The sequence below is a fragment of the Mauremys reevesii genome, linkage group 3 (assembly GCF_016161935.1).
Source record: "Mauremys reevesii isolate NIE-2019 linkage group 3, ASM1616193v1, whole genome shotgun sequence".
Lineage (NCBI taxonomy): Eukaryota > Metazoa > Chordata > Testudines > Geoemydidae > Mauremys > Mauremys reevesii.
In genome coordinates this window covers 129,240,216-129,260,661 of record NC_052625.1, presented here as the reverse complement: position 1 = coordinate 129,260,661, position 20,446 = coordinate 129,240,216, and the positions used below count along the sequence as shown (strand labels likewise).

Here is a 20,446-nt window from a genome sequence, read left to right as displayed (position 1 = left end):
CATCTCTTATAGTAGGAGACTGGGATCTCATTCTTGAAATGAACTTTGTGAACTGCAAGACTGAATGCTGACAGGTCCAGTTCTGGATCAAAGCCTCCACTTTCTTCTGTCTACCACAAATACTCTTGAGCGGTTTACAGTATTCTGTTGGTACTGGGATAATCTCTTCAAATGTGAGAGATATGTCTAAATGTCCACTATCACTTGGATACTGGGGAAGAAGAGACAAAATATTGCAGGGGAGGATTCCTGGAAGGCTATTACAAAGCACACACTGATAATTTTGAGAGCCCATTTGTCTGATGTGGTATTGGTTATGGGGAAGAAAAAAATCTTCAATCTTCCTCTTAGATAAAAAGGCTCCTGGACTTCCAAGACTTCACTGCTTTATAGGAAAGCTGTCTCTAGGATATGTTCCCTCTAGCTGTCATTTGGGAAGTCCTTTCTGGCCCCAGTTGGTTGAAAGGACTGGCAGTTCAGGTGAAATTTCAGTCTTTTGGTCATAATTGCAACTCTCCCTCGCGTTTCCCTCAAAGTGGCTTGTTTAGGCAGTCTTGCTGAAATATGACAAATGCTTCAGGACTTTTCCAAAAGTCTCTGAAAAGTTTCACCCATCAAAAAGGGGCTGGATGAGGGTGCAACTGGAGACTATACTCATATAAAGAGTCCTAAGCCATGCATTACACTTCACTACAATATTTCAGTGAAAAGCTTTGGCAGAGAACCTTGTATTATCACAGATGATGGTATATAAAGTAAACAGGGTATTTTCCAGTAATCTCTCTCCGGTCCCTTGTAGAAACTTTTCTGCTGTCAGTGCAACAGAGTGACGGCACCCCTGGTTACTCACCAGGTGACAACTGAACATCTGAAGGTCACTTTAGAGAGAGTTCTTGAATTCACAGTCCATGAAGTAATTAAGATCTGCTAGTCCATCCACTTGAATCAGGATTTTCCTATAAGAGAAGTTTTGGCAGAGATACAAAATGGAAGAGTAAATCCTGGATGACCTTATCTTGTTGTACTGATAAAGTTCTAAGGAGGCTCTGCTGGTGATGTTCAACCATTCTAAGCCCACTGCTTCCCCCAAAGATTCTGGAAAAGGAACATGTTTTGTCCTTCCTACATCACGATGGCATCCTGGGTCAATGGAAGCTGGATCTGCTGTCTTTAAGGTGGCATAGATAGGATCTACTAAGTAATGAACATCCTTATCGAGGTTGAAGTGACCAGAATCATCAGATTCAGAATGAACTGAGGGAATGGAAAATTTCACTCTCCTTGGGTGAAGATTTTGGGAGAACAAATGCGTCACCTGGATATGTCATGAGAGAATGAGGCTGACTTGCATTTATTTTTAGGGGACAGTGGTGGAAGGTGGGGTGGATTATGTCCAAGAGAACTTTTGTAAAATGCATGACTAGGTGTTCCCTGAACAACTTGACTTCGTAAGGAGTCAGCTAAAGAGAGACAATGCATGCCTAGAACTGCTAAGGAGGGTTTCCATCTGAATGAAAGAGGGTGTTTAATGAATTGCCTGAAGTTTCAGCACCAAGCTGACTTTAGGCTGTGTGGCCCATTTAGGGCCTGGAGTAGAACTATTAGCGATACAGAAAGACAGCTATAAAAACAAGGGCAGTCACAGTAAGAGACAGTCTCAAAGAAGAGTACCCAGAAGTCACCTATTACAGGACAGGCCCAACAAAGAAAATAACAGAACGCCACTAGCCCCACAACCTGAAGCAAATACTCACCAGCAACCACACACCATACAACATCAACACTAACCCAGGAACCTATCCTTGCAACAAAGCCCGATGCAACTCTGTCCACATATCTATTCAAGTGACACCATCATAGGACCTAATCACATCAGCCACGCCATCAGGGGTTCATTCACATGCACATCTACCAATGTGATATTTGCCATCATGTGCCAGCAATACCTCCTCTGCCATGTACATTGGCCAAACCGGACAGTCTCTACGCAAAAGAATAAATGGACACAAATCTGACATCAGGAATCATAACATTCAAAAACCAGTGGGAGAACACTTCAACCTCTCTAACCACTCAATGACAGACTTGAAGGTAGCAATTTTACAACCAAAAAACTTCAAAACCAGACTCCAAAGAGACTGCTGAACTTGAATATGCAAATTAGATACAATTAACTTAGGTTTGAACAGAGACTGGGAATGGTTGGGCCATTACACTAATTGAATCTATTTCCCCATGTTAAGTATCCTCACACCTTCTATGGGTCATCTCGATTATCACTTCAAAAGTTTTTTTTGTCCTGCTGATGATAGCTCATCTCAATTGACTGGCCTCTTGCAGTTGGTATGGCTACTTCCACCCTTTCATGTTCTCTGTATGTATAAATATCTTCTTGCTGTATGTTCCAGTCTATGCATCCGATGAAGTGGGCTGTAGCCCACGAAAGCTTATGCTCAAATAAATGTTAGTCTCTAAGGTGCCACAAGTACTCCTGTTCTTTTTGTGAATACAGACTAACATGGCTGCTACTCTGAAACCAGTCTCAAACATGTTAGTTATTCAGAAAACTTAGAATTTCAGATGCATTTAAGTACTGTAAATTCCTCCTATCCTAATGCTGGTTGGACAGAACAGTATTTAGGCCAATAAATTACAAACTATAGTTTTCAGTAATACAACATTTTTTAAACACAAACTAAACACACATTTTAAGACACAGTTAGCAAATATAGTTTGCTCTTGACCGTATCTATTTCACCTCGAGCTAAGATTTGACAAGGGGAGCGGGGGGAGGAGGGTGCGGGTTCAGTTGCCTACAAGGACACCAAAGGTACTTCATGAAATTTTTACCAACTGTCAGTCTCTTCTGTTTTTCCTGCTCAGTGTTTGATTTGATCTTGGAATGTGATGTGGATAGCTTGCAAGCAGTTGCCTCTGTCAAAAAAATGTAGTTAGTGTTTGACTGCAGTTACTCTGAGCAGCAGTAACTTGCAGGTCTGGCACCCTTATTTTTGTAACCACATATACTTAGACAGAAGCCTAGTTTCTGTATGTCTGATTTCTCCACCAATGTTTACTTTATTTAAACCTAGTGGGAGGTCTAGGATCCCTCTGTCAACTAGTATCAACAGGTATTAATAATATCCTTTTGAAAACAGGCTTTCAGGGATCCAAGGATATTCTGTAAGAGAAGAGAATACAAGTATTTCAAAAGAGCTTCATGAATGACAGAAATATGATTAGCTTCACAAGGCTAATAAATTCAGAAACCTCTTGAGGTCTGGTGTCACTTGAGCAATACTGTAATGGTAAAACCTGTCACAGAGAAAAGCATTTTGCATTAAATAAACCCTACTATTGAAATGCAATGAGTCAGGTCAATTCTTGGTCATTATCTCATGACAAAAATGCTTGCAGCATGCTATACAAATGGATGCAACATAAAAAGGCAAAAATGTTAAGATAGGTGATGCCATTATAGAATGATCTAAAAAGGTCTTGACCTCCCCTATACTACAGTATGTCTCTGTACGGCAACCTCCCAATTTCACAGCATTATGGGGAACAATTTATTATAAATATTTATTCCCTGGAAAAAAATGTACGGCTCTGTATTCAAATAGTGAAAAATGTAGTGGCTTCAAGCTTAGTCCTCAGTTGATTAACTGTTTTTATTTAGCATCAGTGACAGAGTCCAAATATACTATGGGGCCTGTAAATAAAAATCCTTCTTTTCTTAAACAGCAGTGATTGACACAGTTTATTGACTTTGTGCCTATTAATTATGCTGGACCACCCCTTCTAAAGATTCTGGCTTTAAAACTGCTTAATTAAGTTGACTGGTTATATTCAAAAGATACCCCTCGGTGTACCAGGAAAAAAGTCTACCTCTTAGAGCACAATGGACGACTGAGAACAGACAGTACAAAACAGTAAGGGTGTTTGTGCCACACTAGTCCCAAGAAGGCAGAAGCATAACTATGTAAAGTAACCATAATAGTAGTTATATGTTATTTCCTATTACAACATACTAAGTTCACACCTTAGTGCCCATAAGCTTTTACTTAAAATGGACCCTGAAGGATCAGAGACTTTTTAAACCAACCACCCCCCACAAAACAGATTCAAATCCAAACCATCACACTTTTTACTGTTGTTATCTTGGCTCTACATTTTTCCAAAGATTAGCCAACATTCCAAGAGTCTCTTTCCATAAAGATCCAGCTGGCCGTCCATAATAATTAAGATGGATATGCTCTTTACTCAGATAAATAAAATTTTCAGTTTCTGAACCCTACTCAGATTCCATAATGTTTTCCCTTTATTGTCAACATCACAATCAAAATAATTTGTTTAAAGGGGGAAGCTTTTATTTATAAAAATAAATATACAAGGTGGCAACATTAACAACCTTTTCCTGAATTATTTCTAAATGCCAAAATAAGCTTATCAATGTATCAATGACAGTTTACATTTTATGAAACCTTGAAACAAAAATATATCACAGAAATGCTGAAAGTATTTTACAGAGAAGTGACTGTTCGAAAAAAGTCACTGGAAAATTTCAGTTGTATTTTCTATTCTTTTCTCAGAAAAATATCAAGACTTTAAAAGGTGGAGAATTCAAGCATACATTGGGGTTTTAGAAATGTTCATTTCCATGGCAACCTGCATGGTCGTCTTTATATAGCATTATAAACAGATGGTAAAGAGTGGTCATGTTTGTTTCTTTGCCAGCATATCAATAAAACTGTTGTATTACTATATCTAGTGAATTTGCATTATTAAATAATTGGGGGTATTCTAGCAACAAAATCTACTAATTCAGACAGACAAATACAATTAATCACTATCTGTTTTTTCATAAACATGAGGATTCTGAACAGTACAGTCACTGTAGTCTATGTAGTCAACAGTCATTTTTGGCAAGGCTTTCTATAAATGTTTTCTCAGCACTTGCCATGCAGGGCACATAACCACAAATATGAATCCGAACGGGAGTAAAATAATGAATTTTAATAGGAAATAAGAGTGTGGCTTTATTTACACCTTCTGGTATTAAAATGTCCTTTAGAATTATTCTTTTTTTTGTTAAATTACATCTGAAATGATTCAGAGAAGATGTAGTGAAGTGTAGTGAAATGTAATTCAGTTTATTTTATTATGTATTGGTAAAGCAAGGGCTATTCTTGCAAGTGAACTGTAAAATGCAAAAGAACACTCTTTCAATCTTAATCTTTCATTTCAGACGTAGCTGTGATCTGAGACAGACAGGTGATCTGGGTTCAGAGGTAAGGTTTGGAATTAGTCAAGAAGTAATAAGAGTTGGCATTTACCATGGTTTAGAATGTAATCTTGATAAGCTTGGTACAAAACATTTAGTAGCTCAACCAACATATGTTGTTGCCACTGTTATGACATCTAGCTGAGGATATCTAATATATCGAATACTATGGAGGCCTTTATGGTGTTATAAGCAGAAAACAAAAATTAGAAAAACTAAACAGAATTTTATGAGGTATATTGAGTATATTATAGAAATTTGACACCCATTGTACGTGAAGGCATTACTTTACTTAACTTCATTATAACGCTAATAAAAATACTATCAATGAGCCTGATACTACTCCCACTAAATTCAATGGGATTTTTGGTATTTTCAATGTAAGCCAATGTTTGCAGCTGAATGGAGAATATCTAATGAAAAACGAAAGGCCAAAATTTGCAGTGTGCATACAAATTTGTTGATAACGCTGAGAGGCAGATACCTAGTATCTGATGTCATTTTTGCTGGGCAGCAATGTCTCACAGAAAGATAAAATACCTGCAAGCCATTTGTTTCCTCTCAACCACGAAGTAAAATTTCTTGTTTGCTCATGTCACAGATGCTATTAAATCTTAACTAATTTGACAGCAGGAACTAAATAGCAAGCTTGAGGTTCAATATCAAAATAACCCCTAAACCTCCCCACCCCTTCAATTCCACAGGACCACCACCTAATGCACTTTGGGAGACTCAGTCTACTGCAGACATAAATGAGTCTGGCAGACTTCAAGAGGATAGAAAGCAAAACGAAAAACATCTCTCAGTCATTCAGATATGCACAAACAGCCAGAGATGTGGTAGGATGGAGAATCAACAGGAACCCTTGCCTTTCTGCACATCAAATGGTGCTTCAATAAACAATAAAACAGGTGTTTTGGGACCCATTTATATAGGTTAACTATGAGCTGGTGGTATGTAAATTTACCAATTTTGTATCAAGCAACAGATTGCATGGGGAACAAATATTTAATAATAGGCTCTTCAATCTCTCAAAGAAAGGTATAAGATGATCCAATGGTGGTAAGTTGAACATAGACAAATACAGACTAGAAATAAGGCATAAATGTTAACGGTAAGAGTAATTACTCAGTGGAACACTTTACCAAGGATTATGGTGAATCACTGACAATTTTTAAATCAAGCTCCGACATTTGTCTAAGAGATCTGCTGTAGGAATTATTTTGAGGAAGTTCTATGGCCTGTGTTATACAGGAGGTAAGACTAGATGATCACAGTGGCCCCTTCTGGCCATAGAATCTATGGATCTATTAACCCTTACCCTATCTCACTCTTCATACCTGACCAGAGCCTCATTGGCTCACTCGGACCAGTTGTCTCCCCTCCCTGGCAACCCACTTGGCCAGGACTGGGAGGATGGTGGGGGGAAGTTTCCAAAGTATCCTACAAAAGGCACTTGCCCATTGCCCCCAGAAGCAGCAGCCATTCTTTGAACTTTCAGCCACATGTCATCACAATTGTCAACTAATCCAGGACTTCTTTGGACTTTGAACTCTGCTTCAATCAAATGTCCAACCCTCTCCCCTGCAATCTACTCGTCTACTGCTCTCAGTCCAAATTCCTTTTCTATTTACATCCTCTCCACACACCCTACCTTCCCCTTCTCCCAAAAAAAAGAAAAACCTCTTCCCCTGCCCTCCAGCCTGAAGACCACTTGTTCATATGTTGTATGCCTCTCCCCAAAACTTCATCTGCCCTATCTATTTAGATTGCAAACTTGGAAGACTTTAGGTGCTACCAGAATAAAAATACATGTGAACCTTTATTACTGCTCCATAAATCATTCATTCATTTTAGGAGTCTTGAGCTTGAGAGCAAACAAGAAGCTTGTCCTCTTGCCCATTTTGAATGCAGAAAATTAGTTGATTAGAATTGTGTGTTCAAGATTTAACTTCTAATGAACTAACTTCTAATCCCTTATATATAGCAACCACTAGTTAGAAAAAGTACAACTTGAAGAGAAATTCTCCCATACTACAGTGCATGTAATATGTGCCATTTGTTATCTGTAAGGCAGAGCTGTGTTACTATTAAGTTACTTTCGAGAGAGAAATATTAGGGCAAATAGTTTAGCAGAAAATGGCTCTGACACTGAGATACATGATTCCAACTTCTGAAAAATAAATCAATGCATTAAAACTTTAGAGAGACAGCACCACTAGAAGATAAGCAGTCTAGAGAGGAAAAAAGGACAACTTTTTGTACATTATCTTACAGCCCAAGGATATAGTTTAACTCTGGATCACAGCCAAGATACTTTTGGCATGCCTGCTAAATTTTACAAAAAAAAAAAAAATCTTAGTCGTTATTTTTACCGCAATGCGCTGACAAGTTCTTGAGCATTACAAAGTGTGTTCTCCACTACAGCTACAAAAGGATACGTTTTACTACTCTGTGGAACCATCTGCACTTTCCTTAAAACTTTTTTTAGCATGGAAAAAAACCACCCTGTTGCTCTCATGAGCAATCCTAATTTGCACACAGAAGTCTGCAGACAAGCAATGCAGTTTTCATACTGTGAAGCTGTTCCTTCACAAAGCATTTTCTATTCAAGTCAAGTTCTCTTTATCTGTGGCTTCAATTAGCCCTGAAAAAGAAGTGTATGTAAGATAAGCTGTAAAATTACAGTATCATAAAATGACAAGTTTGAATGTCAAAATGCAAGTGAAAAATGTGTGTATATATATGTATGAAATACATGTAATTGGAATAACATATATATTAGAGCTTTTTTTTTAAATAATTTGTACCACTACAATTACAATGACAATTTTCTTTACCTATCAATCTGTTCCTTCAAAAGTTGTTCAGAATCTCTGAGAAGAAGAAGAAAATCTCTAACAGTCTGTACAGTCACTGTGTTAAACATTTTTGGTGCCTCTGTGTATTTGTACTCAGATGTCTCTTTTCTGCCTATGAGGTCAGCCACAGCGGATCCTGAGGTTTTTAAACTGAAATTCGATTAGTGCTTTGTGGTGAAGTGTCATTTATTAGGAAACAAAGCAAAGACAGAAAATGAAGTACTTGGATTCTCCTCTAAAATCCATTTTAGCAAAGTCTATTTCCCTGTCTGTATACTATTATGGCTATTCACCCCGAAAGAAAGATCACCAAAAAGGTCTTCCCTCCCCTCACATAGACTCCTGAGAGGCTTACAACTCTACTTCAAGGAACTGAAAATAGATGTTCTAGTAGAAAAGCTGAAGTAGAAACTTTATGAAAGAGCTCCAAACACATTGATCAGACCCAGAGATAAAACATGAAGCAGAGGAACCATCTGCAGCATATATACTCCTGCCCCATATATACCATGTTTGCAGTGTTGTTTAGCTGTGTTGGTCCCAGGATATTAGAAAGACAAAGAAGATGAGGTAACATCTTCTATTGGACCAACTTCTGTTGGTGAGAGAGACAAGCTTTCCAGCTACTTCAGGTCTGGGCTCTGTGTACCTCGAAAGCTTCTCTCTCTCTCTCCACCAGAAGTTGGTCCAATAGAATTTATTACCTCACCCACTTTATACTTAGCAGCTACAGCCCACCTATCTTAAAGTTTTGCTGCATAATGAGCCAAAAGTTCAGCTTTTCTTCCTAAGACCTTTGTGAAATGCCTCTCAGGAAAGGAGAACAGTGTATTTTATAACTAGAATAGTGAACAGTGAAGCCTCTTCTGTTCAAGCTACTAGCCAAAATTCTCTAGCTTAACTCTGACAAGATAAAGGTTTTAGAAAGCACTGCTTTCATTCTGGAAGCAAACTCATGAGGAGGATCGTTAGCTTTTCATGAGCCCATGGAATGAGCAGTCATTTCCCTCCTGGAAATTAAGACTTCATATTAACCATCTTTCCTAACTTTCCAAACTCTAAGCATATAAAACCAAAACAGATTCCCTACAGAAATTCTCACAAAATGGATTTAGCCTCAAAGGTCAATTTTTGTTTCCTTTCTGAAGGAAAGAAATAGTACTAAACCCTATTGATAAAAAGAAGCTGATGGCACTTTAAAGAAATCCTGCAAATAAGAACCTCAGTCATATTGGCAGTATTGTCAACCCCAAATGTTCAAAAATCATGAGTCAGGCTCACCAAAACTAATGAGATTGGCTTTAAAATATTAGACTTGGTGTTCTTTTTATTTGCCTTCTGCCTTTTGAACCTTTAGGAGGCATTGGGGTCCCATTTTGAAGCTCTCTCCACAGCTATGAGGACTAGAAACTTACTTTACTTTAAGAATGAAGGCTGAAATCATCACATATCCACTTGACTCCAGGAGCTGGGGCTTTAAGGAAAAACAATAATGATCATGAGACTCATGACAAAAGCATGAGAGTTGGCAACAGTTCACTGGCATTCAACTCAGATATCTAAACTTTCTAAAGGCTCCGTGATTTCAGTAATTTCCCTCCATTTCACCTCTCCTTTGCTGCATTCTAATGCCGAAAAGAACACGCTCTTCATGGCTGGCCAGAAGAACAAACATCGTCTTTTTTTCTTCACAGCCAGGGGGCAAAGATGCTACTCTTTCAAGGATGAGGAGCATGGAATGCTCAAATGAAATGGACAAAGTCAGAGGCAATGTTGCACATACATCTTGGAGTTATGAGCAGTCAGAAGTTCCTTATGGAGTTGTCACAAACACCTGTACCCTACTGTGTGATGCTACAAAAAGATTTGACAGCCCCACAGTAGTAGTTCTCAAGGAGAAATACTCAAGTAGGTCATCTGTTGAGAGAAGCTCTGCTTCTTCTATCTTGTGCAGTGAAGCTTTAACATTTGTATCAATGATCTAAAAGAAAACAAAATCACTACTGATAAAGTTCGCAGAGGCCACAAAGATTGTTATTTATTTACTACTCTCTCAAAGAGGAGATGTAATTGATATAGAGCTATCTGGATCGTTTGGTAAGCTGAGTGGCACAAGCAAGTTTTTAATATGGACAAATGCAAACATATATTCACCTAGGAATAAAGAATGTATGGAATATTTACAAAATGGAACTCTAACCTCGGAAGCAGTGACTCTGAAAAGGACTAGGGTGTCTCGGTGGATAATCAGCTGAACATGAGCCCCCAGTAAAATGCTGTGGCAAAAAAAAGGGCTGATGTGATTGTCAGATTCAGAAACAGGGGAATATTGAATAGGAGTAGGGAAGTTACATTAACACTGTATTTAGCACTGGTGAGACAGCTACTGGAATGCTTTATACAATTCTGGTGTCCACAATTCAAAAAGGATTTTGACACATTGGAAAGGATTCAGCGAAAAGCCACAAGAATGATTAAAGTATTGGAAAACATTCCTGATAGCAATAGATACAAGGAGCTCAATCTTTGGTTTAACAATGAGATGGTTATGGGGTGACTTGATCACAGTTTATAAGTACCTATGTGGGGAACAAATATTTGATAATGGTTTGGATAATAGTTTCAAGCTAACAAAGATATAAACACAATCCCATGGCTGAAAGTTGAAGCTAGACAAATTCAGACTTGAAATAACATGTTTATTTGTTTTTTGAACAATGAAGGTAATTAAGCTTTAAATAACTTACCTAGGGTAATAGTGGATTCTCCATCACCGGCAATTTTAAAATCAAGGTTGAATTTTTTTCTAAAAAATATCCTCTAGTTCAAACAGGGAGAAATTAATTCAGGGAAGATGTAGGGCCTATATTATGCAGGAGATCAGAATATAATCTATGAATCTATAAACAATCTTCAAATACCTAAAAGCATGTTACCCAGAAAACAATCCTGCAGCACACGAACTAAGAAGACAGAGCAAGAGCTAGAGAGTGATCTCTACACAGACAGGCATTTCACATGCTAATCAAATGAAGATACACATATTCATCTCTGTCTGTGCCTCAGGAAAGGCCTTTCTCCTCCTCTTTTGAAGCAAATGCTACTAAACGGTGACAGCTTTTGTGGACACTTTTGCTCTTCCCATATGGCATGTTCTAGACTTCTGCATTCTCCTAATTTCTTAACAATATGATGTACTATATGAAAACTCAAAAGAAAGAATGGATAGGCTTGGTTGCCTGAACTAGCTAGATTCACAGAAGAGATTTTAACCGACCACCTCCAAAATTCCAGACCTCCTTCATCAAGGTCAGATCCTATACTCAGACTTCCTCTCAAGGCTTAGTGATTGCAAAGGGTGAGAGAGGTGTATCTATAAGGCACTGTTAAAAACTTAAGAAAATAAGAACTAAGTGCCAATAAAGGGTGTTAAGAAAAAGAGAGAGACAAAGTGGGTGAGGTAATATTTTTATTGGACCAACTCCTGTTGGTGAAATAGAAGCTTTTGAGCTACGCACAGCTCGTCTTTAGGGCTGGGACATGAGTGTCACAGCTAAATAGAAGGTGGAACAGATTGTTTAGCATAAGTAGTTAACACCCATTTCAAGGGACCATTCAAGGTGAAGTATATGGGGGAAACCGGCCGACTGGAAGGATGTATGGGGAAAGGGTTGGGGGAAGGCAGATCAAAAGGGGAGTTTGTTAGTGGGTTATAGATTGTTGTAATAAGCCATAAAGCCAGTGTTTCTAGTCAGTCCATAATTTTTAGTGTCTAGCATAGTTATGAATGTAAGCTCTCCAGCTTGTCTTTTGAAGGTGTTGTGCAGGTTTACTTTGAGAAAGAGGACTGAGAGGTCAGCTATAGAGCGATTGTTTCGTGAAAAGTGTTCACCCACAGATGACATGGTGTTTTTGTCTCATCGTTTTTCTATGTGTGTTCATTCAACAGTGTAGTGATTGTCTGGTTTAACCCACATAGTTGTTATTGGGGAATTTAATGCATTGGATGAGGTACACATTTTATGATCCATGGCTTTGGAAAGGTGTGTTGTGCCAGGGGTGTTGATAATTGTAGCAGTGGAAATAGATCTGCAGGTTTTGCGTCTGTTCTTCTGGCAGTGGGGTCTGGTGCTGCTTTGAGCTGGTGTGTCCTGGTCTGTGGGGAGCTTATTTCTGACGATGAGCTTGGAGAGGTTGGGCCAAAAGTGGGAGCTCAACAAAGATTTCTTTCAGGATGTGGTCCCCCTTGAGTATGGGATGTAACTGTTTAATGATACCCCATATGGGTTCCAGTATGGGGTTAGGGGACAAGTATGGGGGTTTATTTCCATATTGAAGCAGATTCTCTTGGGATATTTGGGTGGCCCATTCCATGACACAATCAACTTCTCTAGTGAAGTGTCCTTGTTTGGTGAAAATGGTATGAAGTGTGTTAAGGTGTATATCCTGGACTTTCTTCTTGGAGAATATTCTGAGGTATATGAGTGCCTGTCTGTAGAGAACAGATTTCTTGGTGTGTATCAGATGGTTACTGGATTTCTGAAGATAGGTGTGAAGCTCTGTAGTTTCTTGCATATAGTTGTCTGTAGGGTTCCATTGTTGAAGAAAAATGTCAGTCCTGGTGCAAATTCTCAACAAACAATAGGTTTCCTCAGCCTCTACTATAGGTCCATTTGGAAATTATTCCAAGGAAATCTTGTATACATAGGAGCTAAACCTTCTAGGTTTAGCCTTTTATCAACTCAGCGCTATTAAAGAGAAATTCAGGGATTCTTTCTTTGCCAGAGGACCTTGGCAACACCTTTAGAAGACTGAGATAATGCCACACCTTGCTGTAACCTGAATGATCCTTCTAAACAAGTGAGGGAGAAAAGAGATGCTGGTTCTTGGGTTGACTAATCTTTCTACAAGATATTAGGAGTCAAGATTAGTCCCCGGTCAGGGTTCCACTGTGAAAGCCACTAAACAAACATATATGAAGACAATTCCTGTCCCAAAGATTTAAAATCTAAATTTAACATTTAAAAATAAATCTTATATTCCTCCTCTATAAGTAAAAGTTTTTTTTGCATGTGTAAAACTAATTTCAGACATTTTATTCTACTCCTATTGTCATACCTCAGTTTCACATTATGCCTGTAGAAGAACTATGATATGCAACTCTAAAGCACTCGCTCTATTCTACCACTCAAAACCACTGAGTTACTTCATTTAAAGAATGTAATGTGAAAGCTGCATTGCATTATTTATACAAGATAAAGTCTAGCAAGGTGCCACATCTCATTAATTTCTTGTTTATTACATTCTACAATGGTTACATCAATTTACCAGAACACATCTTTGCTAAAACAACAAACCTGGGACCTAGTAAAAAAAAATGTAGGAATTAATAACCATTTTAATTTAGCTTTAAATTGTCTCAAAAGCTGTTAAGGTCTTTATTGCATCAGTCAGGGAATTCCAGGTTGGCTGTCATAACTATAAATGACAGGTAACATACATACTGTATAATTCCAGGAACATTCAGAGTTCTTGAAATGTCAGATGCTGATGACAAATTACTTTAAGCCAACATTTATAAAAAGGTAGAAGGCCTGTTTGGCAAAATAATTTCACATTTTCACCACCTATGATTTATGTAGTAATCTCATGAACATGTAGATTATTCTTATTATATTCACATATAATAGTACTAAGGAACACTCACAATGGAGTTTTATCCTTACATTATGTAGTTTATCATCACGAGCCAAGAAAGACCTTCCTGTATTAATTTATTGCATATTTACTACAAGGGCTTTAATTCCACTTTTTTGTCTTTTGGTGGGAATGTCTCTCATGTTTTCACATGAAGCAGATGGTGTACATTGATATAAACATCAATTTTTTTCAACCTTAGAAGGGATGTACAGTTAAACAAAGCTCTTCTACCAACTTCCTAGGATCTTCCTAAGACTTTTTTCTGTCCCTCCTGCAGAATTTACAGATAGATAAAAGAAAAGCTCCTCTATTATGCAGCGTACAAGATGAGCAAGAACTGAGACAAGGATCTCTCTGGAGCCCATGAGTATTTTCTGCCTATTTTTAAGTATGCAGCCACATTAGCTGCACTCTGCTACTGTAACATAGTGGTTAAGTTAATGTGATCTGCATCTTTGTAGTAGCTGGACTAAACCAAGAATAGATGCCTGTTATTTATTCACAGGTATCTCCTTTATCTCAAGTGGTAGTGGCTAATGCTTTTGGTGCAGATCCGAGGATCTCTCTCTGCTGATTACCTCTGGTGTACCCTTACAAGTTTACCTCCTAAGACTGTAGCGGACAAAAAACATACATTATTCTGAGTTTGCCATCATATCATGACTACTATAAGCATATACTCAAGGTTGTCAGTGCAACCCTAACTTGAGCATTTCCTAAATTTTGAATTCCTAACTGCGCAGCCTCAGTGCTCACTTAACATAGCTTTTTGTATAGAATTTTCTTGGGATGATCTTTTGCAACTATCTAGCTAGACACCACCAGAACTTAGATTTCCCACACAACTTAGATCTGGTAAAATGCATAGTGGCTCAGAACAGAGCTCCCCCCCAGTTCTATCTGCACCCAGTAACGTATTTTACTACATAGTGAATGTAACAATGCATACATATGCCGCACAGCCTACTTTCACTTCAAATACTGGTGAAAACTATAAAGGTGAGAAAGTTTAGATATTTATCATGTCTCTTCAGTGTAGAACTCAGGACCTCTAACCATTCAACCCCAAGCCCAGGGGTATTCTAGAGGGCAATGCAAGTGAAGGTGTATTTATTTATTTATTTAGAGTTTCCTTTCGCTTCTGAAATGTAGCTTGGCCATTTCAGAGAACAAAACTATTTTCCATCACTATTTCCCCTCTTCCGTATCAGCTTCATTGAGCAAGAATACCACTTAGTTTCCAATAATGATAATTTCTTAAACACTTTTCTATTCCTGACTGAAAACACCTTCATATGTGGGCAAATGTCAAAATAGAACTGATTAAAATTGTAGTTTAAAGTGATTCCATTGGGCAGGAAGAGGGGCACAAATATTGGACATTTGAAAAAATTTCAAAGGGGAAATATTTATAGGTTTTATGATTTATAAAGTACCAACTCTGAGGATGTGCTATCTACCTTAAGGTTTTATATTGCCACCCATTAGTGCATTATCTTGAGTGCCTATCACATGACACTGAGAGCAAAAGCAAAGTCCCTAGTGAACTTCATGGAGTTTGACACTTCTCTTTTTTCCAGGCAAAACTCTGCTTGGGACTGTTTTTTTACATTTACTTTGTGTACACACTTTTTCTGCTGGGGCGGATGTTTGTTTTTAGATGGATTTGATTCCATTTTTTTTGTTGGTTGTGAATATCTGGGTAGACAAGGGTGTCAATGCTGAGAGTGCCATTCTTATAGAGGAAAAGCCTTTTCAAAGAGGAAAGTTTTGCAATATTTCCTAAAGAGTCAGACTCTGAATTCATCTAATCTCCTCTGGAATTAATCTGTTCCACAGCCATATCCCCTTGACTGAGAAAGTTTTGTTCCAAGTTCTCAGATGCTTCTTCATGGGCTTTGTGATCTGCATTATCCCGGAAGAGCTTAGTAGCCTTGCTGGTTCATAGATCAAAATTTTGTCTTTATGAATTGCATCTCAATTACATTAAGTGCTTTAAAGATTAGGACCAAAGCCTTAAACTGGCATCAGAAGCAGTCTGAAAACCAGTGGCAGGACTTGAGTATGTGCTTGCAGTAGCCTAAACCACAGAGAAGGCAGGCAGCCACATTCTCTACCAGCTGGAACCTGTGCATCACCTTCACACACTGAGCTTCAGATATAGTGAATTACAGTAATTCAGCCAGGAGGTGCCCAAAGGCATATGGAACTGTGTCCCAATCCTCATCCGGGAAGAAGGAATAAAGTTTCCTAGTGTGTGATAGATGGAAACAAGTATGATCAAAAGTAGTCATCCAAACTTAGTGAGGAGTCTAACAGGACACGGAGGCCATATAATAAAGTACTACTGTATCCTTTGCAGTGCCACACTGGGCAGCCGCTCCATGAATTCCTCCAGGAAGATGACTGGGTTTCCATCTGGATGTCTGTACACCACCATGTTCTAGTTGTGTATGAGCCTCCACCCTAAATATCTGAAATAACAACAAGTGCACTCTCCCCTTTTTTCCTTATGAGGGAAAATAAGTCTTAGGGATTTGTCTACATGGGGAAATGGAGCAGCCTAGAGAGCACGGAATAAACTATTTTGCTATAGCTATTCCAGATTAGCTCCCTGAGTAACAATCACTTAATGAAGTAACTTTATTACAGAATAATTGCTCCACTTTGTGAGTGAAATAATTGTTCCAGAACAAAATCACTTATTCTGGAATTGAGTTTCCATATCGGGAGCTATTCCATAATATCTATAGCAGAAAAGCTTATTCCAGTCAATTTCCCCATGTAGACAAAGCCTTAATTACGTAGAGGTTATTACCTTTTCATTAAAAAAATAAAAATAATAAAAAAATAAAATAAAAAAAATTTACCAGAGAGCTGGGGCTAGGCATTGTTGTCCTAGAGCTTCAAATTTGCTGTCCTTTCTCATCTGAGATAAAGAAAAATCTGTTATCAACTATAAAAGGAACTCTATGGTCTTTCTAAACTAAAACAACCAATAGAGCGCAGTAAACACAAACATATACAGTACTGGTTGATCCTGCTTTCATTTAAGTCAATGACAAAACACTGTTTTTGATGTCAGTGAAAGTTATGCTTAAAACTGCCACTGAAATCAATGAGCAGAACTGGTACCAAAACTATTAAAAATCTTTAATAATTTGGCTTAGTTACAACCTATTTTCTTCAAATGTAGCTTGTGCGCATGTTTTCAAGGAGATAACTATGGAAAATGTGAAGGGATGGCTGTGATAAATGAAAGGGGGGAGGGGCAGCTCCCTTTTATGAACACCCAGCCAGCCACCTAGCTATAAAATCCCTCTTAGTAGCTGTTCTCTACTTGCTTTACCTGTAAAGGGTTAAAAAGTCTTACTGCTATGCATAGGTAAAAGGAAGTGAGTGGACACCTGGCCAAAAGAGCCAATGGGAAGGCTAGAATTTTTTAAAATGGAGAAAAGACTCCCCTTTTGTCTGTCTGTCTGTTGTTCTCCCGGAGAGAGGAGGACAGGGCAGCAGCGATGCTGTAAGAAGCTTGGACCAGGTATGAAAAAATCATCAGTATCATACCTAGAAACTACTCATTTAAAACCCCAGATATGTAAGTAGATCAGGAAATGTCTAGGAAGACATGATTAGATTTATCCCTTTTATTTCTTTATGGCTTCTGGATTCCTCTGTGCTCACCCTAGGTGCTTCTGTTTTGCTTGTAACCTTTAAGCTGGACCTCAAGAAAGCTATTCTTGGTGCTTAACCCTTGTAGTTGCTCTTTTAAAATCTAGCAATAGCCTGAGTTCCCAAATGTACTTTCTTTCTTTTCTTTTATTAATAAAATTTACCTTTTTTAAGAACAGAATTGGACTTGTGTGTCCTAAGAGGTCTGTGCACATGTTGTTTAATTAGCTGGTGGCAACAGCTGATTTCTTTTTTTTCCCCCTCAGCTCTTCCCCGGAGGGGGTGTGTGTGTGAAAGGGCTTGAGGATACCCCACAGGAAGGAATTCCCAAGTGTGCCTTCCTGGGTTCTCAAAGGGGTTCTGCACTTGGGTGGTGGCAGCATCTACCAATCCAAGGTCAGAGAAAAATTGTAACCTTGGGAATAATACAAACCTGGAGTGGTAAGTATTAATTTTTAGAGTCTTTGCGAGCCCCCACCTTCTGCACTCGAAGTGCCAGAGTGGGGAATTAGCAAAAACTGTTATTGATCAAGAGGCAAAGAAAAACAAAAGTCAAGTCAAACTAAATTGTTAATGACCGATAACTCAAAAAGAGTTTGAGAAATATGCTTCCATTTTAGAAAAAATATCTTCACATTTGCCTTCAGAGTAAATCTGACAATTTTAATTTTTCAAACCAAAGTTACAAGGGGGCTAAAATTGAAGATGGTTGCAACCTTAAGTATGTGAAAGCTAACTGTCTACAATAAAAAGTTAGAAAGTTTATTTGAAACTTTCCTTTTACATTCTATTAGCCAAATGGCGCCCCAGAAGTGATGAACATACTTCATATGTTAAAACAGTATTAACTTACCCGTATTATATTGGGAACAGTTCCATTCCAGACTATATAGGCGCCATAACCCCAAGGATGCACCGCATTTTCAGATGATCTGTGACAAAACTAGTTACTATGACTATGGAATCAGATCTTTTCTTTTAGACAGTCTTAATTTACTTCTCATTTTGCCACTCTTGAATTACAGGCGTCTACCTCCTTCATGGGATAATTTCACTACCATTCAGATGTTGATTGCACTGACTTGGTACATTTATTCCTAGGGTACAGAAACTAAACAATTTAAGTGTTTGGAAAGTTTGAACTACATTTAGTTTTAAGGCATAAAAACTTCAGTACATTGGGGAACATACAAAAAACACAATTATGCTACTTTTGGTTAGCACGGTGTTGTAAGACTTTACATGCTACAACAGTTTTGCTTTTGTATTTCATTATTTAAAAAACAAATCTAATGCTGGGCTTTATGGCACTTAACTTCAGGATGTCAGTTCTATATTTCAAAAATGTTTATGTCCTTGCATTTGCACTACAATACTTCAGCACAATTATGTGCTGAATATACACTTTCTATATTTGAGTTATACAAAGATTCCCATGTATTACTGCATCATTTTTAAAAAAATTCTATATAAACATTTGTAAATGACTTCATACTGCAAACTATAACACTTCTAAAATGTAATCTCAACCTGTGACCACCAAGATCCTACTATGGAACACATGTTGCAGTGAAAGTACTTGCCACCTTAAAGAAAAGTTCGTGCTAATATTTTAAAATGAAAAATTCAGATAAGCTAATGCATTCCCACAAAAGTTAATATGATTAATAGTGTACTTGGTTAACCCTTTTTATTCTAAGGGCTCTTCTGTAATCCAACCTATGATGCTTCCAAGGCAAGCTAGTATGAAGCAAACAAGTTCACATCATATTTGAATGGTCAGATCGTAGAAAGAACACACTCAATCCTTCAGAATTATCAGACAAATGTAAAAGACAAGGTGGGTGATGTAATACAGCGTAAAGCCTTTGAGTTGACCAGCAAGTGGGACGCCAGCAACTCACTTCCTCGCTGGGGGCAGTTTCACCCACTTCGCCGACTGGTGGTGAATCCACCATGCTGGGCTCAACTGCGTCCCACTCAACAGAGCCATCCGCCACGAGAACCGAGACAAGCGTTGCAGGAAGTGAAGCTACTCCAATGAGATCCTGCCTCATGTCCTGTGCAGCTGCAAACCCTAATCCAGAGCCTGGCAGCTGTGCAACAATGCCATCCAGAACCACCTAGTGAAAGCCATCGCACCACTCCTGGGGGAGATCTCCGTGAACTACACCATCCCAGGTACTGACAGCCAACTATGACCTGACGTCATCGTCACCAATGAGGCCCAGAAAAAGATCATCTTCATCGATGTCACGGTCTCCTTTGAGAACAGGACCCCAGCATTTTGTGAAGCCCGAGCTCATAAGCTGGAAAAGTACGGCCCCCTGGCCGACACCCTGAGAGCAAAGGGCTACGAGGTGCAGATGGATGCCCTGATCATCGGCGCCCTGGGCGCCTGGGACTCCCGCAACGAGCAAGTGCTGTGGACCTGTGGGATCGGTCGACGCTACGCATGGCTCATGCGGCGCCTCATGGTCTCAGACACCATCCGATGGTCCAGAGACATCTACATCGAGCACATCACCGGCCACTGACAGTACCAGGTGGCGTGAGCCAGGGTGACATCGTTCTTCAACTACGAGAAAGGGACCAAGACACTTTCTCCCTTGGATCATATGAACTGGAACCATAAACTCCCTGAACATTAAATCTCACCAAATGAGGGTCAATCCGTCCTCATCATCATATCCACTCATTATACTCCACACCCAAACATAGCCACTTTATGAACTTCATACCCTCATATCTCAATGCCTGTACTTTGACCCATCAACCTTTTACCCCCAATCGGGGATATTACAGATTATGTATTCCTTATGCCACTCGATCTTAAACCAAACCTTGCACCCTCGATAATCTGTGTTATTCCCTGATAACCAGAAACTTCTATGCTTAAACTCTGTGCTGTTCACCTTTTTTTTTTTAA

At 38.7% G+C, this 20,446-nt stretch overlaps 1 protein-coding gene across 7 annotated transcripts in view; it reads right to left on the bottom strand.

Annotated features, from left to right (window-relative positions):
* The window catches only part of PDSS2 (decaprenyl diphosphate synthase subunit 2), a 171,699-nt gene that overhangs the window by 98,723 nt on the left and 52,530 nt on the right, over positions 1-20,446 (bottom strand). Inside the window, exons 1-2 of one of the 7 annotated variants that reach the window (XM_039528883.1) lie at positions 18,371-18,440; positions 16,716-16,774 (exon numbers count right to left, since the gene is read on the bottom strand). The exons of 5 other annotated variants lie outside the window; for them this stretch is intronic. The gene's annotated coding sequence lies outside the window, so the exon portion shown is untranslated. Of the gene's footprint in view, positions 1-16,715; positions 16,775-18,370; positions 18,441-20,446 lie in introns of those variants that run through there. One more of the 7 variants, XM_039528881.1, reaches the window with a different exon arrangement.